Raw genomic sequence first — 24129 nt, 5'->3', positions numbered from 1 at the left:
AATGTGAAAAAAATCACTGATTTAAATGGGGGGGGGGGGAATATACATAAAGGCCAGTATCACCTCCTGCCCTTTCCAGTAGCCATATAAGAATACATATCTCCCTTCTTTATCAATGACACTGTCTAGCGGTTGAAACTCCATCGCTCGGTGGATGTATACACTGACACCTCTTGAGTAGGAAGAAAAACAAGCGTGGTACTCAAAAGTGGCCCATTTCCTTTTTAGAGTATAGATCTTATCTGATACTACATGGGTCTCTAGTAGTACCACAATCGCTGGCAGGTGACGAACCACAAGATCAAATACAACCGTCCTTTTCACTCTGTCTCCCAGCCCTCTCACATTCCAACATAAAATATTAGACGGCATATCCTATGAATACAAAAGTTTCCAAATCCCCCCTCTTAACAGAGAGGCACGCATAGCCACGGAAAAGAAGACGACAGCCAATCCCTCCATTAAACCCACCCCCAAAAATCCCCCTGCATGGTTGACAAGGCATTTCACAATACCCATCAACCTCTCTCCTTCCTCCAAACCTCCCCCCCGCCACCTCCTCTCATTGTACTCCCCCCTCGCCACCTTTTCATACTATTTCATAAGCCCCTTGAGTCCAGCCATTGCACCGCCTCCGCCTGTGTGGAGAGAAAGCTCACAGAATCGTTATATACCACTCTCAGTTTAGCGGGGTATAACATTGAGTACTTAATCTTGGCTGAAATCAATCTCTTTTTAACATCAAAAAAGGCTCTTCTTTTAATTTGGGTCTCGCGGGAAAAATCAGGGAATATAGATATCAGATTACTATCAAAATATGTCTCTGTTATTTCTCTTTTACGTCTAAGAACCCAGTCCCGGTCCTTTGTGCAAACAAATTTTGCTAAGATTGCTCTTGGCGGAGCCCCTGGGGGGGGGGGGTTTTAAAGGGAATTCTGTGTGCCCTCTCCACACAAAAGGTAGAAGCATCATAATCTGGGCCCAATCTTTCTACCAGCCACTTCTGGATGAATTTTGGCGGGTCATCCTGCTCTGCCCCCTCCGGGAACCCCACTAATCGCAGATTATATCTGCGAGACCTGTCCTCCAGCTCTACCACTTTCCTTCTTAGCCAGGAACGATCTTCGTCTACTTCTGCTAATCTATTCTTTAGTACACCGTTCTCCACACTGACTGATTTAACTTCAGATTCCAATTCCTTCACCTTTAATCTCAGTTTCGTCATTTCGTCTCTTATTATTGTGACGTCCCCTTGTACCACTGCAAGGGAAGAGGCCAGCTCTGCAACCGATATACTAGTAGCATTTACCACTCCCAGTATATCCTGCAACTTTTTAGTCACCGAGCATCTTAACACTGTCCCATGGAATCGTTCAGCTGTCCATCCCTCAAACAAGAAAACGAGATCCCCCTACCCACCCGTGAGCCCTGGCCCTGAATGCCAGCATTTAAAAAATCCTGGCCTTTGAAATGCTGCCATTCCGTCTGGCAGAGACAGACAGTTTTAAAAACGGCATGACGACATCTGTCCCACGATATGTAGTTCCCAGCCGCCACTACTTTTCCAGGTGGGCCATCCCTGCCCTGCACAAACAAGTGGTGAAAAAAATCAGGTGTGTACTATGCGACGCCATCAGAAGCAAGGTCCACATAACCACCTATACATGGACCAGTAAGCACAGACAGGAACATTATATCTCCCTAACTGCTCACTGGGTAAATGTAGTGGCGGGAGTGCCCGAGGCAGAAAGCATTGGAAGCACAAGGCGAAGGCAGAGTAGGAGGACAAAGAAGTTGCCAATGCAGCTGGGGCGAAGGGAGGGTTAGCATGACCAAAATGTGGAAAAATGTCTGCATGCTACAACATCCAGCACCACCATCTGATATGGACCATCATAGCAGGAGGCAGCGTTTCAGCAACATGGTGGAACAGTATGTGTGCACACGCCTGCACAAACTGACTGATGGGTCTGCACCATTCAACTTCTGCTAGTTTGTGGATCTTCTATGATTTCCACAAGTCAGGCTTGTGGCCCTCCAGTTGATGTTCCCTGACAAACCTGATGACATCTCCATAATACCAGGGAGCATACCAGTTGTAAGGGATGAAGCTGTCCCACTTGTCCCAGCCTAGACCCCTCCAGAGGGGCAGGAGAAAGAAGCAAAAGATGGCCTTGCCTGCAGAGCCATTTGCAGTTCTCAGAGTCCGGTGAACACTGTCACAAACAAAGCCGATCCGCAGTAAAGTGTGCAGGTCTGGAATGCCCTTCCCACCTTTACGGGGCCTTTGTACATGATGGCTCGCTTCACTCTGTCCATTTTGGATCCCTAACTAAAGCAAAACACTGTCCTGGTGATGGCCCTAGAAATTGTGGCAAGAGGGAGCCATGCCTGTGCGGTCTACTGTAGCACAGGCAGAACTTCATTACGCAGTACAAGTGCTTCCGACTTCCCGCAGTTGACTTTGGTCTGTGAAGCTTGTCCAAACTCCTCGTAGGTCTGGACGAGTGCAGTCACCGAACGCCGGTCAGTGTAGAAGATGGTCACGTCATCTATGTACAGCGAGCACTTGACCTCGTAGTGTCCTTGTCCTGGTGCGGTGATCCCTCTGATCTCTCCATTCTGCCGGATAGACTCTGCTCTAGAACACAAACAAAAAGGAGAGGTGATAGAGGGAAGCCTTGTATGACCCCTGTCACGGAACCATGAACCAGACGTACAACAAGAGATAAGTGAAAATAAAGCTGTAAAGCAAAAGTCCAAACGGATGGCGAAACCGAAGCAGAGTCTTAGCGAAGCCAGAGGTCAGGAACCAGAAGGGTAGTCAGACGAAGCCAGGATCAGGAACCAGCAGGGTAGTCAGACGAAGCCAGGATCAGGAACCAGCAGGGTAGTCGGACGAAACCAGGATCAGGAACCAGCAGGGTAGTCGGACGAAACCAGGATCAGGAACCAGAAGCAGCAGCAGACTAGAAGCATGTGAACACAGGAGGACCAAGCAAGGAACTGAAGCCACAGACCTCCTATATATATGAGCTAGGCATCCAGCTCCTCCCAGTGGGAAGGAGGAGCCGCAGGGTGGGAGGCTACAAGAAACCCAGAAACCAAGATGGCCGCCAGCACATGTCAAACGAAGGAGAACAGCAAGAAGGTAAGACCATGACAGTACCTCCCCCTCAAGGGCCCCTCCTCCGCGGAGTAAAGAACGGTTTCTGAGGGAAGCGTGCGTGGAAGGCTCGGAGCAAGGCAGGAGCATGGACATCTGCGGAGGGAACCCAGGAACGCTCCTCTGGACCATAACCACGCCAATGGACCAAAAACTGCACCCGACCGCGGACCAGGCGTGAGTCCAGGATATTGCTCACCTCATACTCCTCACGATTACCCACTTAGACCGGACGAGGCCGAGGAACCGAGGAAGTGAAACGATTACACACCAGTGGCTTCAACAGGGAGACATGAAACACGTTGGAGATCCGCATGCCAGGAGGAAGCGCAAGGGCATAGGCTACCGGGTTTACCCTGCGAAGCACTCGGAAAGGACCAACAAAGCGAGGCGCCAGCTTGGGAGTGGGCACTCGAAGGTTGAGGTTGCGGGTGGACAACCATACACGGTCTCCGACCTGGTAGGAAGGAGCAGGCGCTCGTCTGCGATCAGCCTGGAGTCTCTGGCGCTGCGCAGAGACCTCAAGGGACTTCTGGATGAGTACCCAAGAAGCACGTAGGACGGAAAGGTGATCCTCCACAGCCGGAATATCCTGGGGAGAGAATACCTCCGGTAACACGGCAGGTTGGAACCCATAATTGGCCATGAAGGGAGACGTCCCAGAGGAAGAGTTCACCGCCGTGTTCCTGGCAAACTCAGCCCAAGGCAGGAGGTCAACCCAAATGTCTTGGTGATCGGAGACATAGCAACGAAGGAATTGCTCAAAGGCCTGATTGGATCGTTCTGCGGCCCCATTGGACTGAGGGTGGTAGGCCGAGGAGAAGGAGAGATGAATCCCCAACTGGGAGCAAAAGGCGCGCCAGAACCTGGACACAAACTGACTCCCCCGATCTGACACAATCTCCTTGGGCAAACCGTGCAACCGGAAGACCTCCCTGGCAAAAATCGTGGCCAACTCTTGTGCAGAGGGTAACTTCTTGAGAGGAACACAGTGGCACATTTTGGAAAACCGATCCACAATCATGAGAATGACCGTATTGCCTCAGGATGCAGGGAGGTCCACAATGAAATCCATCCCCAGGTGTGACCATGGGCGCTCCCCGGTGGCTATGGGTTGCAGAAGGCCCAACGGAAGGTGCCGAGGGGACTTACTCTGGGCACAAACGGAGCATGCCGCTACATATGCGGCGATGTCGGAACGTAGGGAAGGCCACCAGAACAGACGTGAAACAGCCCAGGACAGCTGATTCTTTCCAGGATGCCCCGCGGTCTTGGAGTTATGGTAGGTTCGCAACAACCGAGTACGCAACTCCTCAGGCACAAAACATCTGCCGTTGGGTCTCCCAGAGGGAGCACCAGATTGAGCCGCCAAAATCTGCTCACCCAGGGGAGAGGTCAGGCTGGTGCGAATGGCGGCCAAGATCTGATTCGGAGGTATGACCGAAGTCGGAATCGACTCCTCCCTGGACAGCTCGGAGTACTGCCGTGATAAGGCATCCGCCCTGATGTTCTTGGAACCGGGTAGGTAGGAGACCACGTAATTAAAATGTGACAAGAACAGGGCCCATCTGGCCTGACGTGGTGTCAATCTCTTGGCCTCAGAAAGGTAGGTCAGATTCTTGTGGTCCGTCAGGATGAGGACCGGAACCACCGAACCCTCGAGCAAGTGCCTCCATTCTTTAAGGGCCTGCACGATGGCCAATAACTCCCTGTCACCAATCTGATAGTTGCACTCCGCGGAAGACAGTTTCCGGGAGTAAAACCCACAAGGAAGCAGAGGACCCTCTGGTGTTCTACGCTGAGACAGAAGGGCGCCTACTCCCGTCTCAGATGCGTCCACCTCGAGGACAAAGGGCAACCCAGGGTTGGGATGCGACAGAATCGGAGCCGACACAAAGGCGGACTTTAGGGCCTCAAAAGCTCGGATGGCCTCGAGCGGCCAGACCTGGGAATTACTGCCCTTCCTGGTCAGATCCGTGAGAGGCTTGGCTAGCATGGAAAAGTCCCTGATGAACTTCCGATAATAATTGGCGAAGCCCAAAAAGCACTGCAGGGAACGAAGACCACTGGGCTGGGGCCACTGTAAGACAGCCGAAACCTTCTCAGGATCCATGGAGAACCCCTCAGCGGAAATGATGTAACCTAAGAAGGTTACCTGGGATCGGTGAAATTCGCATTTCTCAAGCTTACCGAACAGCTTGTTCTCTCGTAACCGTTGCAACACTCGTCTGACATCCAGAATGTGGGCCTCCATGGATTCAGAATATACCAAGATGTCATCCAAATAGACCACCACACACTGCTGCAACAGGTCACGGAAAACATCGTTGATGAATTCCTGAAAGACTGCGGGCGCATTGCACAACCCAAAGGGCATAACCAAGGATTCATAATGACCGGTCCTGGTGTTAAACGCGGTCTTCCACTCATCGCCCGCCTTGATCCTTACCAGGTTATATGCCGCCCTCAGGTCGAGTTTGGTAAAGACCGTGGCCCCTTTAAGGCGATCGAACAGCTCGGAAATCAAGGGTATCGGGTAAGCGTTCTTGATCGTGATGCGATTGAGACCCCTGTAATCGATGCAAGGCCTCAACTCACCGCCCTTCTTTTTCACAAAGAAAAATCCAGCCCCTGCCGGGGACGAGGATTTGCGAATGTGTCCGCGTGAAAGCGCCTCCCTCACGTACTCCTCCATGGCCTCATTCTCCGCTACCGACAGTGGATAGACCTTGCCACGAGGAGGAACGGCACCAGATTGTAACTCTATGGCACAATCGTATGGGCGGTGCGGAGGTAGGGCAACCGCGCGCACCTTATCGAATACATCCCGGTACTCCTCGTATTCAGGAGGCAACAGAGAGTCCGAGGAAGTACACAGCAACTTGAAAGAAACAATGGATGCAACTAGCCCCACACTGCGGTGACCACGAGAGGATCTCGGCCGATCTCCAATCGAAAGTCGGATTATGCTTCCGGAGCCAGGGGTACCCCAAGACCACCGAGTAGTGTGGAGACGAAATAACCTGGAGGCAGACCGACTCTCTGTGAACGGCACCAATGGCTATCCCCACTGGAAGGGTCTCATGAGTCACGTGTGGCGGCAGAAGGGGTCTGCCGTCTATCGCCTCAAGAGCCAGTGGGGAACCTCGAGCCTGCAGAGGAATGGAATTGGCGGCAGCGAACACCTTATCAATGAACATACCACCAGCACCAGAGTCCACCAACGCCTGGGTCGTCACCGAGCCCCCGACCCAGGAGAGGACAACAGTGATCAGTGGTTTGTCAACACGGGAAACCGGGGACGAGGAGACTCCACCCAAGATCTGCCCCCGACAGGATCTCAGGTGCGAGCGTTTCCCGGACAGTTCGGACATGCCAACCGAAAATGCCCACCGAGACCACAGTACATGCATCGGCCCTCGCGTCTCCGGAGTACCCTCTCCCCCTCGGACAGGCGAGCAAACCCCAGCTGCATGGGTTCACCCCCAGACAAGTCATCCCCAGGAGGAGAGGGAGGCACGGGTGGGACAGCAAACGTAGGCGCCAATCTGTTAGAAAACCTCCGCAGGCTCTCCTTAAAGGAAGGTCTCTCCCTGAGTCTGGTGTCAATCAAAATCAGGAAAGAAATAAGAGACTCGAGCTCCACTGGTAGGTCCTTAGCTGCAACCTCATCCTTCAAGGCATCCGAGAGACCATGAGAGAAAGCAGCGACCAGAGCCTCATTATTCCAGCCCACCTCTGCTGCCAGGGTACGAAACTCAATGGCGTATTCAGCTACGGATCGTGAACCCTGTCTGATGGACATAAGGAGCTTCGCAGCAGAGGCAGCACGAGCCGGCACATCGAATACCTTCCGAAGAGAAGCAACAAAACCGGAAAACTCGGCAACCACCGGATTGTTGTTCTCCCATAAGGGGCTGGCCCAGGCCAAGGTCTTGTCCGAGAGCAGAGAGATCAAGAAGCCCACCTTTGATCTCTCAGTAGGAAAGGCATGTGGCAGCAACTCGAAATAAATGCCCACCTGGTTAAGGAAACCTCGGCACTGAGTTGGCTCTCCCCCAAAGCGCTGTGGAAGAGGGGCAGAACCGGTCATACCCCGAAACACCGCAGGTGCAACAACAGGTGTCGGGGTAGACTCTGGCGCAACAACCGGAGCGGCAGTAGGAGCGGGCCCAGGAGCGACAACCGACCCATCGGCAACGGGAGCGAAATGAGCCGTGCGTTCAAGCAGGGTTTGCAACGCCACAGCGAACCGACCCAACAGGTGATCCTGCTGATCAAGTCTGGCAACCAGCGTGGGTAGCGAGGATGGCCCTGTACCGTCAGAATTCATGGCTTGGTCCTAATGTCACGGAACCATGAACCAGACGTACAACAAGAGATAAGTGAAAATAAGAAGGCTTTATTGAAAATAAAGCTGTAAAGCAAAAGTCCAAACGGATGGCGAAACCGAAGCAGAGTCTTAGCGAAGCCAGAGGTCAGGAACCAGAAGGGTAGTCAGACGAAGCCAGGATCAGGAACCAGCAGGGTAGTCAGACGAAGCCAGGATCAGGAACCAGCAGGGTAGTCGGACGAAACCAGGATCAGGAACCAGCAGGGTAGTCGGACGAAACCAGGATCAGGAACCAGAAGCAGCAGCAGACTAGAAGCATGTGAACACAGGATGACCAAGCAAGGAACTGAAGCCACAGACCTCCTATATATATGAGCTAGGCATCCAGCTCCTCCCAGTGGGAAGGAGGAGCCGCAGGGTGGGAGGCTACAAGAAACCCAGAAACCAAGATGGCCGCCAGCACATGTCAAACGAAGGAGAACAGCAAGAAGGTAAGACCATGACAACCCCAAAGAGAACCGGGAAGGGGTCGGTCTTCCAGCCGTTCACCAACACCACGTTATGGATATCAAGGTACATAAGGTTAACAAACTAGCAGAACCTCTTTCCCAGACCTAGTTTGCGCAGTGCCTTGACCATGAATTCATGAGAGACTCGATCAAAGGCCTTCTCCTGATCAAGGCTGACCAGGGCTGCATGTACACTGTGGTCTTTGATGTAGTGGACTGTGTCTCTCACAAGGTCAAGACTCTCTGCTACCAGGAATACTGCAGGTCTGGTCCGGATGGATGATCCTGCCAATGACCTTCAGCCAGTTGGCCAGTACCTTGGCGAGGATCTTATAGTCCACGTTCAAGAGAGAGATAGGATGCCAGTTTTTCAGGTCACATCTCTCCCCCTTCCGCTTATATAGAATCATGATCATACCTTCCCTCAGTGAGTTCTAGCAGTTCTGGACAGATCAGTTCCCCCAGCACTACATAGAACTCCGCTAGAAGGTCATCACTTCCCGGGGTCCTGCGAGACTTAAAGGATCTAGCAGTAGAGAGCAGCTCCCCCACTGTCAGTGGGACATCTATAGCCGTCGCACTGACAGGGTCAAGTTGGTTAGTGATACCTGACAGGAATTTATCGGCAGCTTCTGGGATGGTGGTCTTGGGGGAGTAGAGGTCGCTGTAGTAGTCTGTGACAACTCCCATCAGGTCCTCTTTCCCGGATCGCATGTTGCCCATCCTGTCCACCAGCTCATTCAGGGGTGTGTGACATGTGTGTAGCTTCCTGAAAAAGAATGAATTGCACCTCTGATCCTTTTCCATGTGTCCCATCTTAGAACGAAAGATGATTCGCCTGGATTCTTCCTCAAAGTGCCTTTTCAGGTTCTTCTTGGTTTCCTCCAGCTCCTCCTTCACGTCACAGCCGCAGTGGTAAAGGTCTTGCAGAGACTGCAACTGTTGCTGCAGCTTTCTGAAGACCCTCTTCCTCTCACGTGCCTGTTGTTGTTTGGCCTGAAAGAAACAGCGGAACTAGAGTTTAACATACTCCTACTAGTGAATGATCTGTTCGAACAAGCGTTTGTCCTCCTGCCAGGATGAGTAGGCCTCCCTGACTTCCGCCAGTATTTCCCCTTGTTTCAGCAGGGCGCAATTCAACTTCCAGGATCAAGGAGGGGGGGGACCCATTACCAAGGATACACTGGGCGTGAATGGCTCTGTGATCGGAGAGGGAACAGGGTACCATCAGGTGGCCACGCTACCTGACTGCCCGAGAGGTGAACACAAAGTCGATCCGAGAGCAAGGTGAGCCAACGGGCCGTCTCTATATGTAATTTACAGAGCCGTTCCCCATGGAGCCCACTATGTCTCGCAAAGAAGCCTCGGTCACCATCTCGATCAGCAGTTTGGAGGTGACATTGAGCTTTCCCGAGGTGCCGGAGCAGCGCCCCTCTGCCTCGATCGAACTGTTGAAATCCCTGGCCATCACTACTGTCCTGGTGGTGGCAAGCTGAGGTTTTAGGGCCTGGAAAAGCTCCAGTCGCACATTCTTGTTGGATGCATACACATTGATGAATCTAAGCAGTTCACCTGCCCATGAGCCATCTACAATAAGAAGTCTACCGCAGACGAGTTTCTCAACGGAGTCAAGTGCAAAGGCATTCCCCCTGACAAGGATAGCCACCCCAACGAACTTGCAGTCCCCACCCCCAGCCCAGTACGAAGGCCCATGGGATCACTGGCGAAGTGGTTATAGGGCTTGGTGGTGGGTAGGGCGCATTCCTGCAACATGAATACATTGCCAGCCTGAGAGGTGAGAAAAGCTAGTATCCTCTGGCATCTAAACCTATCCCTAATACTCCTCACATTGATGGAAAAAAGATTGAGATTAGCCATCATAGAGGTGAGAGAAAAGGTGAACGACACTGTCTAGTTACCATATTTCCATCCAGAAGCCTTGTTCATTCAGGATCTTGGTGGGCTCCCTTACCACCACGCAGAACCACTTTAGGAATGTGGAGATGTTTTTCCCAGGGGTGTAGATGTTCCTCATGGATGACTGTTATCCATCTTTCTTCTTTCCTTACGTTGCTGTTGCATAATAATTGAGTGAATGGGGAGTTTGGCCCTTGGAATGTCACCGCAGTCCAGTATCTTCTGCAGACCCCCATGGTTATGAAGATTATGTAGAAAGTACAGTTCCAAAACTCGATGTCATAGGTTTTGCTTTTGGAGAACCCCTGATCCATCAGCATCTTCTTGACAAATATCCCACTGGGTATCTGCGGCCTCCTCCCATCCACTTCCTTAGGCTGCAGGGCCACAACATTCTGCATCCAGGGCTCTAGCGGGGGGAGGGCCTGGCTTGGCTACTTGCTGTGGGCCCCTTGCTATGAGGAATCGGGGGTGCTGGCATCCTGGGGGGGGCTTGAAGTGCTGGTGGTGGGGTTCCTCTTGGCTGATCCTGGGGCAACCTTCTAGTTTTTGCTGGTCGGGGCCTTGGCTTCTAGCAGGTTTGTTCTCTTCCGGGGGAGTCCTCTCTGGCTTATAATGTTGTGGTTGAGTGTAAGGGTCTGCTCTGGCTTGCAGGATGGGGTTCTTCCAGGGGGCTACCACAGAGCCCCGAGGTGGGGGGCTGTGCGGTCTCTCCTCCGGTCATCTTCGTCAAACTTCTATTTCCCTGCCGAGAATCCCTGGTCCGCGTCGTTGGGGGTTCCTAGACAGTCCCTGGTCCTGTAGATCCTCCTCGATGATCGTTGAGTCACATAGGATCTTCGATCATCTTTGTCGGCAATTGAGATCCAAGTAAGTACTGTCTAACTCCGTACACCAAGACCGACAAGCAACAGGCCCAGATGCGATCAGAGACTGGAACTCTTTCGTAACTAAGGGAATAGCCCTACACCCAATAGCAGCAGTGAGCTGAAGCCGATTTTAACCGACGATGCCCACAGGCCAAGTGTAGGGGGTACCCAAAGCACCTGAGCCGTCAAGGTAGGCTGATAAGAACAGATACTACACTTGATCTTAGCCAAAAGGCTGAGAAGCGAGTAGGTCAAAGCGTCGAGTGGACACAGCAAGCTCTTTTTCACTCTCCCTGTTCTAAAATTCAATTTATATATATATATATATATATATATATACACTGCTCAAAAAAAATAAAGGGAACACTTAAACAACACAATGTAACTCCAAGTCAATCACACTTCTGTGAAATCAAACTGTCCACTTAGGAAGCAACACTGAGTGACAATCAATTTCACATGCTGTTATGGAAATGGGATAGACAACAGGTGGAAATTATAGGCAATTAGCAAGACACCCCCAATAAAGGAGTGGTTCTGCAGGTGGTGACCACAGACCAATTCTCAGTTCCTATGCTTCCTGGCTGATGTTTTGGTCACTTTTGAATGCTGGCGGTGCTTTCACTCTAGTGGTAGCATGAGACGGAGTCTACAACCCACACAAGTGGCTCAGGTAGTGCAGCTTATCCAGGATGGCACATCAATGTGAGCTGTGGCAAAAAGGTTTGCTGTGTCTATCAGCGTAGTGTCCAGAGCATGAAGGCGCTACCAGGAGACAGGCCAGTACATCAGGAGACGTGGAGGAGGCCATAGGAAGTCAACAACCCAGCAGCAGGACCGCTACCTCTGCCTTTGTGCAAGGAGGAACAGGAGGAGCACTGCCAGAGCCCTGCAAAATGACCTCCAGCAGGCCACAAATGTGCATGTGTCTGCTCAAACGGTCAGAAACAGACTCCATGAGGGTGATATGAGGGCCCGACGTCCACAGGTGGGGGTTGTGCTTACAGCCCAACACAGTGCAGGACGTTTGGCATTTGCCAGAGAACACCAAGATTGGCAAGTTCGCGACTGGCGCCCTGTGCTCTTCACAGATGAAAGCAGGTTCACACTGAGCACATGTGACAGACGTGACAGAGTCTGGAGACGCCGTGGAGAACGTTCTGCTGCCTGCAACATCCTCCAGCATGACTGGTTTGGCATTGGGTCAGTAATGGTATGGGTGGCATTTCTTTGGAGGGCCGCACAGCCCTCCATGTGCTCGCCAGAGGTAGCCTGACTGCCATTAGGTACCGAGATGAGATCCTCAGACCCCTTGTGAGACCATATGCTGGTGCGGTTGGCCCTGGGTTCCTCCTAATGCAAGACAATGCTAGACCTCATGTGGCTGGAGTGTGTCAGCAGTTCCTGCAAGACAAAGGCATTGATGCTATGGACTGGCCCGCCCGTTCCCCAGACCTAAATCCAATTGAGCACATCTGGGACATCATGTCTCGCTCTATCCACCAACGTCACGTTGCACCACAGACTGTCCAGGAGTTGGCAGATGCTTTAGTCCAGGTCTGGGGGGAGATCCCTCAGGAGACCATCCGCCACCTCATCAGGAGCATGCACAGGCGTTGTAGGGAGGTCATACAGGCACGTGGAGGCCACACACACTACTGAGCCTCATTTTGACTTGTTTTAAGGACATTACATCAAAGTTGGATCAGCCTGTAGTGTGTTTTTCCACTTTAATTTTGAGTGTGACTCCAAATCCAGACCTCCATGGGTTGAAAAATTTGATTTCCATTTTTTTATTTTTGTGTGATTTTGTTGTCAGCACATTCAACTATGTAAAGAACAAAGTATTTCAGAAGAATATTTAATTAACTCAGATCTAGGATGTGTTATTTTTGTGTTCCCTTTATTTTTTTGAGCAGTGTGTATATATGTATGTGTGTGTATATATATATATATATATATATATATATATATATATATAGAAAAGGAAAATAGTGGCGGCACCGGAAAAAACACAAAGAGGGTGCTAAGTCCAGGGATGTAGCAGCTTACCCCGTCAATAAGAGATGAAAAACGGACAGCACTCCAGATAAAAGATAATGGTGTTTATTCACCCATGTGGATGGCAACGTTTCAGCTCATACAAGAGCCTTTTTCAAGCAATGAACACAGTGTAAAAGTGGGGTATATATGGTCCAACCCCTATTACATCACAATATAATCAATTAGTGAACATGTGTACATAAAGTGCAGATAGTGCATATATAGAAAAAACAGCATATATAAATAGCAGTGACATATACAACAGTGTCAAAATACAACACTGGTGTATGCAAAATACATAATAAAGTGAATATAATATCACATAGAGATATAATGATCAATTAATAAAAATCAGGTGCACATAAAGTGGGAGGGACTAAAAGAAATGATGCCAGAAGGTGGGGGAAGCGACGACATACCCGGTTCCATTATCCATACCGTACATGTCATGTACCGCCACGTCCGGCGTTCGGCTGGAGACAGTGCGCAGGCGCCAAGTCGCCTGAAGATCACGATGTGACTACCTCAAATGACGTAACCGGAGCATGCGCACAAGTGTGGAAAGGCTTCGTCGGCCATCTTGGAAAAGGTACAGATGCCCACATGTAGAGGAGAACACAAATACCAACCCGCATCAGCGGTATAATGTAATGTATTGTCCTCACATATGGTGACGAGAGTACAAGCAAGACAAAAAACACTTAGTCAGCCATAATAAGACTAAACAAAACAAAATACCTCATCGATGTGTGTGCGCATAACCTAGTGTTAGACAGGATAGCGCAACACGGAGACAGTGCCGTGTACCTAAATGTGTACCCATGGGGGACAGTGGAAAAGTTGCAGCTAAGAAAAGCTGCACCTAACCTCACAGATGGATGAAATGAGATAATGCACGCCGCAGAAACCGCAGCGGACATACCGCATAGAGGCCACTATTACCCAATGGGGACACATATAGTATAGGACACACAATAGGAGGCAAAATGTAACAGGCATAACTAAAAAAATATATAAATAAAATAAAAACCATCACAGAATAAGGGCATATTAACAAATACGGTAACCACCGGGTACGTCTCACTTCTCCAACCCGCAGCATCATTCTTGTCTGTGAAAATAAAAACAGAAAGTAAAGAAATGGCTTAATAGTGTTCATAATACACTATGTATCAACAGAAGAAAGACAAATATCGCATAAATGACAATGTGGGGCAAACTACTCCTCTAAGCATATATCCCCGGATTGTAATCCACATTGAGCCCATTAGGTCTCAAACTATTGAGAGTGTAGATCCAAAAGAGCTCTCTTTTTCTAAGGATCAACACCCTGTTGCCCCCACGTCTTGGCATGGGTACATGGTCAATAGCCCAACATTTAAGGTCTTTTTCGGAGTGTTGAAACTCCGTAAAGTGTTTGGCAACAGGGAGGTCCTTTCTTTTTTTGCGTATAGACAATCTATGATTGTTCAACCGCGTTTTGAGATCCGTCGACGTTTCACCCACATATAATAATTTGCATGGACAAATTAAAACATAGATAACGTAATTGGAATTGCAAGTAAGGTGAAATCGAATCGGATATGTAATACCAGTAATAGGATGGACAAAAGTGCTGCCCTTACCCATATATTTACAGTCAATACAGCAAAGACAGGGAAAACTACCCTTACCATGTACAGTTAGAGAGGTTTGAACAGACTTGGACCTAGGTCCAATATCTGCTCGGACAAGTTGATCACGCAAATTTCTGGACCTGCAGTACGAAAAAAGGGGAGGGGATCTAAATTCTAAGATCTCACTGTGACATCCACCCAAAATCCCCCAATGTCGTTTAATAATACGGTTGATTTCCTCACTCTGTTCAGTGTACTTGGAGATAAAGGGAATCCGAGAAGTAGATCTATCGGACGTCCCCCTCTCCAAAGTACTGGTCCTATCTAAGCCACGAACCTTGTGTATATGGGAATCAAGAAGTTGGGTGGGATACCCTCGTTTTTGAAATTTCCTGGCCATGTTATCCAAAGCCAGATCTACCTGTTCAGGTTCAGAAACTATGCGTTTGACCCTAAGGAATTGGGAAAAGGGCAAATACTTCAGCATGCTACGTGGATGACCACTGTTGTAACAAAGGAGAGTGTTTTTATCCGTGGGCTTAGTGTATAACTGTGTATGCAACTTGCCCTGATTGTAGATGACTGTAGTATCTAAAAACTGTAACACAGTGTCAGAATGGACCAAGGTGAACTGAAGGTCCCTATTGACACTGTTAAGGAACAGATGGAACTCATCGAGTTGGGCAACACTACCCGTCCATATGAGGAAGATGTCGTCGATGTATCTCCACCACCGCAGCAAATGGCTGCGGTGGTGTGACACATGGACGACATCCTCCTCAAAGCACCTCATAAAGATGTTTGCGTAGGTGGGTGCTACGTTCGATCCCATCGCCACGCCCCTTTTTTGTTGAAAAAACGTTTCCTGGAACAGGAAATAATTCTGTCTTAGAATGATCTGTAGTAAATCAATAATGAACTGTCTAGCAGCTGTGGAGTGAGTTGAGGAACCCAGCATACGTTCAATGGCACCTATACCTAGATCGTGATCAATCGAGGTATATAAAGAGGTGACATCAAAGGATGCCAGGTGGACCTCATGGACACCAGCAAAATCAATCTTATCCAACTTGCACAGGAAATCAGTCGTATCTTGTATATACGACTCAGCCCCTGTAGCAAAGTCATGCAAAACCTTGTCAAGGAAGATGGCGATGCGACTAAAGATGGAGTCCGACCCGGACACAATAGGGCGTCCGGGCGGATCCTCAAGTGACTTGTGCACTTTAGGAAGTATATATAAAACCGGCGTAACCGGATGATCTACAGTAAGAAACGTGCACAAGTCATCATCAATAGTGCCTGCCAACATGGCATCCGCCAAACATTCCCTGATGAGTTTGGCTATCCCAAATTTGGGGTCATTATGAAGGACAGAGTAAACATCTCCGTCGTCCAACTGACGTTGAATCTCACTCACGTATCTGCTGGTGTCCATGACGACCACCGCGCCGCCCTTATCCGCTGGTTTGATCGTCAAAGAAGGGTCCTGTCTTAATTGGTCAAGTGCCTCAATTTCCAACTTAGAGAGATTAGGATGTTTAAAAACATAGTTACTACATCTCATCTTATATGCAGATATATCAGATTTAACAGCAGTGATAAATGCATCAACAGAAGCCTCGTTCACAATGGGAGAGAAATGGCTCTTCATGGACAGATCGAGGCGTCTCAGGGAGAACTCGCTAGCCTGAGGCGCCGCGATCTGTGCCCTAGTGTTGAACCACACTTTCAATTTGATTCTACGAAAAAATGCAGACAAATCTGTATCTAAATCAAACCAGTTAGAGGAAGACATGGGACAAAAAGAAAGTCCTCTATTGAGAACACTCACTTGAGCTGGAGTGAGCATCTTACTGGATAAATTGATGACGGTCACTTCCTCTTGTTCATCTGTAATTTGTTTGTCTGAGCTCTGGTCTTGTTGTTCCTGAGTACGGTTGGTTCTGTGGTGTCTACGACCCCCTCTCCTGGTCCGCCCTCGTCTTTTCTTTGAGGGTCCACATTGTTCCCTAAAAAAAGGGAAGATGGAGTAGAAGTAGCTGGGGTGTTTCTTTTCCTTTTCTTTGGATCCTTGTAGTTGGAATAGGTAGTGTCCGACTGCCAGGTGTATACCGCATCCTTCTTATAGTCATCGGAATCACGATTCCATTTGGACCTTTTGCCTTCCTCCAATTCAGTTTTGGCCCGTGCCACATGAGCCAACACATTGTCGCTGAACACTGAATATTCCTCTGTGGACATGGATGTCCGTAATGTGAGGTCAATCTCAGCCGTGTCGTTAGCAATAGTGGATAATTCCTGTTGCAGGTATTGGATATTTAACAGGATAAAATCCAGTGAATACCTGTTAGATAACATTTCAAATTTTTTGCAAAACAATGCATTATGAGAAAATAAATTAGGTCTCAAGTTGGACCTCATGCCACGTGGAATCCTCTGCATTTTGAAGTATTCACCAAGTGTGGTCATGTGCAGTCGTAATGAAGCCGTCTTTTTAGATAGGAACTCAAACTTCTTTTTGAGCTCATGGATAGAAGGGGTGTTTAAAAAAGCAGCATCTCCCCCAATGTCCTGTAATATGCGATCAGTCTCCTCCTGGGAGTACATAGAGCCACATGGAAAATCAATGTCCGTCATGGTAAAATGTTTGTCACCAGACAATATAGTAATCCGTGCTCAGCCACCCAAGCGATATATGGAAAAGGAAAATAGTGGCGGCACCGGAAAAAACACAAAGAGGGTGCTAAGTCCAGGGATGTAGCAGCTTACCCCGTCAATAAGAGATGAAAAACGGACAGCACTCCAGATAAAAGATAATGGTGTTTATTCACCCATGTGGATGGCAACGTTTCAGCTCATACAAGAGCCTTTTTCAAGCAATGAACACAGTGTAAAAGTGGGGTATATATGGTCCAACCCCTATTACATCACAATATAATCAATTAGTGAACATGTGTACATAAAGTGCAGATAGTGCATATATAGAAAAAACAGCATATATAAATAGCAGTGACATATACAACAGTGTCAAAATACAACACTGGTGTATGCAAAATACATAATAAAGTGAATATAATATCACATAGAGATATAATGATCAATTAATAAAAATCAGGTGCACATAAAGTGGGAGGGACTAAAAGAAATGATGCCAGAAGGTGGGGGAAGCGACGACATACCCGGTTCCATTATCCATACCGTACATGTCATGTACCGCCACGTCCGGCGTTCGGCTGGAGACAGTGCGCAGGCGCCAAGTCGCCTGAAGATCACGATGTGACTACCTCAAATGACGTAACCGGAGCATGCGCACAAGTGTGGAAAGGCTTCGTCGGCCATCTTGGAAAAGGTACAGATGCCCACATGTAGAGGAGAACACAAATACCAACCCGCATCAGCGGTATAATGTAATGTATTGTCCTCACATATGGTGACGAGAGTACAAGCAAGACAAAAAACACTTAGTCAGCCATAATAAGACTAAACAAAACAAAATACCTCATCGATGTGTGTGCGCATAACCTAGTGTTAGACAGGATAGCGCAACACGGAGACAGTGCCGTGTACCTAAATGTGTACCCATGGGGGACAGTGGAAAAGTTGCAGCTAAGAAAAGCTGCACCTAACCTCACAGATGGATGAAATGAGATAATGCACGCCGCAGAAACCGCAGCGGACATACCGCATAGAGGCCACTATTACCCAATGGGGACACATATAGTATAGGACACACAATAGGAGGCAAAATGTAACAGGCATAACTAAAAAAATATATAAATAAAATAAAAACCATCACAGAATAAGGGCATATTAACAAATACGGTAACCACCGGGTACGTCTCACTTCTCCAACCCGCAGCATCATTCTTGTCTGTGAAAATAAAAACAGAAAGTAAAGAAATGGCTTAATAGTGTTCATAATACACTATGTATCAACAGAAGAAAGACAAATATCGCATAAATGACAATGTGGGGCAAACTACTCCTCTAAGCATATATCCCCGGATTGTAATCCACATTGAGCCCATTAGGTCTCAAACTATTGAGAGTGTAGATCAGGGCAAGTTGCATACACAGTTATACACTAAGCCCACGGATAAAAACACTCTCCTTTGTTACAACAGTGGTCATCCACGTAGCATGCTGAAGTATTTGCCCTTTTCCCAATTCCTTAGGGTCAAACGCATAGTTTCTGAACCTGAACAGGTAGATCTGGCTTTGGATAACATGGCCAGGAAATTTCAAAAACGAGGGTATCCCACCCAACTTCTTGATTCCCATATACACAAGGTTCGTGGCTTAGATAGGACCAGTACTTTGGAGAGGGGGACGTCCGATAGATCTACTTCTCGGATTCCCTTTATCTCCAAGTACACTGAACAGAGTGAGGAAATCAACCGTATTATTAAACGACATTGGGGGATTTTGGGTGGATGTCACAGTGAGATCTTAGAATTTAGATCCCCTCCCCTTTTTTCGTACTGCAGGTCCAGAAATTTGCGTGATCAACTTGTCCGAGCAGATATTGGACCTAGGTCCAAGTCTGTTCAAACCTCTCTAACTGTACATGGTAAGGGTAGTTTTCCCTGTCTTTGCTGTATTGACTGTAAATATATGGGTAAGGGCAGCACTTTTGTCCATCCTATTACTGGTATTACATATCCGATTCGATTTCACCTTACTTGCAATTCCAATTACGTTATCTATGTTTTAATTTGTCCATGCAAATTATTATATGTGGGTGAAACGTCGACGGATCTCAAAACGCGGTTGAACAATCATAGATTGTCTATACGCAAAAAAAGAAAGGACCTCCCTGTTGCCAAACACTTTACGGAGTTTCAACACTCCGAAAAAGACCTTAAATGTTGGGCTATTGACCATGTACCCATGCCAAGACGTGGGGGCAACAGGGTGTTGATCCTTAGAAAAAGAGAGCTCTTTTGGATCTACACTCTCAATAGTTTGAGACCTAATGGGCTCAATGTGGATTACAATCCGGGGATATATGCTTAGAGGAGTAGTTTGCCCCACATTGTCATTTATGCGATATTTGTCTTTCTTCTGTTGATACATAGTGTATTATGAACACTATTAAGCCATTTCTTTACTTTCTGTTTTTATTTTCACAGACAAGAATGATGCTGCGGGTTGGAGAAGTGAGACGTACCCGGTGGTTACCGTATTTGTTAATATGCCCTTATTCTGTGATGGTTTTTATTTTATTTATATATTTTTTTTAGTTATGCCTGTTACATTTTGCCTCCTATTGTGTGTCCTATACTATATGTGTCCCCATTGGGTAATAGTGGCCTCTATGCGGTATGTCCGCTGCGGTTTCTGCGGCGTGCATTATCTCATTTCATCCATCTGTGAGGTTAGGTGCAGCTTTTCTTAGCTGCAACTTTTCCACTGTCCCCCATGGGTACACATTTAGGTACACGGCACTGTCTCCGTGTTGCGCTATCCTGTCTAACACTAGGTTATGCGCACACACATCGATGAGGTATTTTGTTTTGTTTAGTCTTATTATGGCTGACTAAGTGTTTTTTGTCTTGCTTGTACTCTCGTCACCATATGTGAGGACAATACATTACATTATACCGCTGATGCGGGTTGGTATTTGTGTTCTCCTCTACATGTGGGCATCTGTACCTTTTCCAAGATGGCCGACGAAGCCTTTCCACACTTGTGCGCATGCTCCGGTTACGTCATTTGAGGTAGTCACATCGTGATCTTCAGGCGACTTGGCGCCTGCGCACTGTCTCCAGCCGAACGCCGGACGTGGCGGTACATGACATGTACGGTATGGATAATGGAACCGGGTATGTCGTCGCTTCCCCCACCTTCTGGCATCATTTCTTTTAGTCCCTCCCACTTTATGTGCACCTGATTTTTATTAATTGATCATTATATCTCTATGTGATATTATATTCACTTTATTATGTATTTTGCATACACCAGTGTTGTATTTTGACACTGTTGTATATGTCACTGCTATTTATATATGCTGTTTTTTCTATATATGCACTATCTGCACTTTATGTACACATGTTCACTAATTGATTATATTGTGATGTAATAGGGGTTGGACCATATATACCCCACTTTTACACTGTGTTCATTGCTTGAAAAAGGCTCTTGTATGAGCTGAAACGTTGCCATCCACATGGGTGAATAAACACCATTATCTTTTATCTGGAGTGCTGTCCGTTTTTCATCTCTTATTGACGGGGTAAGCTGCTACATCCCTGGACTTAGCACCCTCTTTGTGTTTTTTCCGGTGCCGCCACTATTTTCCTTTTCCATATATCGCTTGGGTGGCTGAGCACGGATTACTATATTGTCTGGTGACAAACATTTTACCATGACGGACATTGATTTTCCATGTGGCTCTATGTACTCCCAGGAGGAGACTGATCGCATATTACAGGACATTGGGGGAGATGCTGCTTTTTTAAACACCCCTTCTATCCATGAGCTCAAAAAGAAGTTTGAGTTCCTATCTAAAAAGACGGCTTCATTACGACTGCACATGACCACACTTGGTGAATACTTCAAAATGCAGAGGATTCCACGTGGCATGAGGTCCAACTTGAGACCTAATTTATTTTCTCATAATGCATTGTTTTGCAAAAAATTTGAAATGTTATCTAACAGGTATTCACTGGATTTTATCCTGTTAAATATCCAATACCTGCAACAGGAATTATCCACTATTGCTAACGACACGGCTGAGATTGACCTCACATTACGGACATCCATGTCCACAGAGGAATATTCAGTGTTCAGCGACAATGTGTTGGCTCATGTGGCACGGGCCAAAACTGAATTGGAGGAAGGCAAAAGGTCCAAATGGAATCGTGATTCCGATGACTATAAGAAGGATGCGGTATACACCTGGCAGTCGGACACTACCTATTCCAACTACAAGGATCCAAAGAAAAGGAAAAGAAACACCCCAGCTACTTCTACTCCATCTTCCCTTTTTTTAGGGAACAATGTGGACCCTCAAAGAAAAGACGAGGGCGGACCAGGAGAGGGGGTCGTAGACACCACAGAACCAACCGTACTCAGGAACAACAAGACCAGAGCTCAGACAAACAAATTACAGATGAACAAGAGGAAGTGACCGTCATCAATTTATCCAGTAAGATGCTCACTCCAGCTCAAGTGAGTGTTCTCAATAGAGGACTTTCTTTTTGTCCCATGTCTTCCTCTAACTGGTTTGATTTAGATACAGATTTGTCTGCATTTTTTCGTAGAATCAAATTGAAAGTGTGGTTCAACACTAGGGCACAGATCGCGGCGCCTCAGGCTAGCGAGTTCTCCCTGAGACGCCTCGATCTGTCCATGAAGAGCCATTTCTCTCCCATTGTGAACGAGGCTTCTGTTGATGCATTTATCACTGCTGTTAAATCTGATATATCTGCATATAAGATGAGATGTAGTAACTATGTTTTTAAACATCCTAATCTCTCTAAGTTGGAAATTGAGGCACTTGACCAATTAAGACAGGACCCTTCTTTGACGATCAAACCAGCGGATAAGGGCGGCGCGGTGGTCGTCATGGACACCAGCAGATACGTGAGTGAGATTCAACGTCAGTTGGACGACGGAGATGTTTACTCTGTCCTTCATAATGACCCCAAATTTGGGATAGCCAAACTCATCAGGGAATGTTTGGCGGATGCCATGTTGGCAGGCACTATTGATGATGACTTGTGCACGTTTCTTACTGTAGATCATCCGGTTACGCCGGTTTTATATATACTTCCTAAAGTGCACAAGTCACTTGAGGATCCGCCCGGACGCCCTATTGTGTCCGGGTCGGACTCCATCTTTAGTCGCATCGCCATCTTCCTTGACAAGGTTTTGCATGACTTTGCTACAGGGGCTGAGTCGTATATACAAGATACGACTGATTTCCTGTGCAAGTTGGATAAGATTGATTTTGCTGGTGTCCATGAGGTCCACCTGGCATCCTTTGATGTCACCTCTTTATATACCTCGATTGATCACGATCTAGGTATAGGTGCCATTGAACGTATGCTGGGTTCCTCAACTCACTCCACAGCTGCTAGACAGTTCATTATTGATTTACTACAGATCATTCTAAGACAGAATTATTTCCTGTTCCAGGAAACGTTTTTTCAACAAAAAAGGGGCGTGGCGATGGGATCGAACGTAGCACCCACCTACGCAAACATCTTTATGAGGTGCTTTGAGGAGGATGTCGTCCATGTGTCACACCACCGCAGCCATTTGCTGCGGTGGTGGAGATACATCGACGACATCTTCCTCATATGGACGGGTAGTGTTGCCCAACTCGATGAGTTCCATCTGTTCCTTAACAGTGTCAATAGGGACCTTCAGTTCACCTTGGTCCATTCTGACACTGTGTTACAGTTTTTAGATACTACAGTCATCTACAATCAGGGCAAGTTGCATACACAGTTATACACTAAGCCCACGGATAAAAACACTCTCCTTTGTTACAACAGTGGTCATCCACGTAGCATGCTGAAGTATTTGCCCTTTTCCCAATTCCTTAGGGTCAAACGCATAGTTTCTGAACCTGAACAGGTAGATCTGGCTTTGGATAACATGGCCAGGAAATTTCAAAAACGAGGGTATCCCACCCAACTTCTTGATTCCCATATACACAAGGTTCGTGGCTTAGATAGGACCAGTACTTTGGAGAGGGGGACGTCCGATAGATCTACTTCTCGGATTCCCTTTATCTCCAAGTACACTGAACAGAGTGAGGAAATCAACCGTATTATTAAACGACATTGGGGGATTTTGGGTGGATGTCACAGTGAGATCTTAGAATTTAGATCCCCTCCCCTTTTTTCGTACTGCAGGTCCAGAAATTTGCGTGATCAACTTGTCCGAGCAGATATTGGACCTAGGTCCAAGTCTGTTCAAACCTCTCTAACTGTACATGGTAAGGGTAGTTTTCCCTGTCTTTGCTGTATTGACTGTAAATATATGGGTAAGGGCAGCACTTTTGTCCATCCTATTACTGGTATTACATATCCGATTCGATTTCACCTTACTTGCAATTCCAATTACGTTATCTATGTTTTAATTTGTCCATGCAAATTATTATATGTGGGTGAAACGTCGACGGATCTCAAAACGCGGTTGAACAATCATAGATTGTCTATACGCAAAAAAAGAAAGGACCTCCCTGTTGCCAAACACTTTACGGAGTTTCAACACTCCGAAAAAGACCTTAAATGTTGGGCTATTGACCATGTACCCATGCCAAGACGTGGGGGCAACAGGGTGTTGATCCTTAGAAAAAGAGAGCTCTTTTGGATCTACACTCTCAATAGTTTGAGACCTAATGGGCTCAATGTGGATTACAATCCGGGGATATATGCTTAGAGGAGTAGTTTGCCCCACATTGTCATTTATGCGATATTTGTCTTTCTTCTGTTGATACATAGTGTATTATGAACACTATTAAGCCATTTCTTTACTTTCTGTTTTTATTTTCACAGACAAGAATGATGCTGCGGGTTGGAGAAGTGAGACGTACCCGGTGGTTACCGTATTTGTTAATATGCCCTTATTCTGTGATGGTTTTTATTTTATTTATATATTTTTTTAGTTATGCCTGTTACATTTTGCCTCCTATTGTGTGTCCTATACTATATGTGTC

General features: G+C 47.4%; 1 pseudogene; it reads right to left on the bottom strand.

Moving 5' to 3' along the window:
- Positions 1 to 10953: 10953 nt before the first annotated feature.
- LOC120981314 lies at positions 10954 to 11041 on the bottom strand (annotated as a pseudogene).
- Positions 11042 to 24129: the final 13088 nt, after the last annotated feature.

This window comes from Bufo bufo, chromosome 10 (assembly GCF_905171765.1).
Source record: "Bufo bufo chromosome 10, aBufBuf1.1, whole genome shotgun sequence".
Classification (NCBI taxonomy): Eukaryota; Metazoa; Chordata; class Amphibia; order Anura; family Bufonidae; genus Bufo; species Bufo bufo.
The sequence above is the reverse complement of the archived record's forward strand: the minus strand, read 5'-3'. Positions and strand labels throughout refer to the sequence as shown.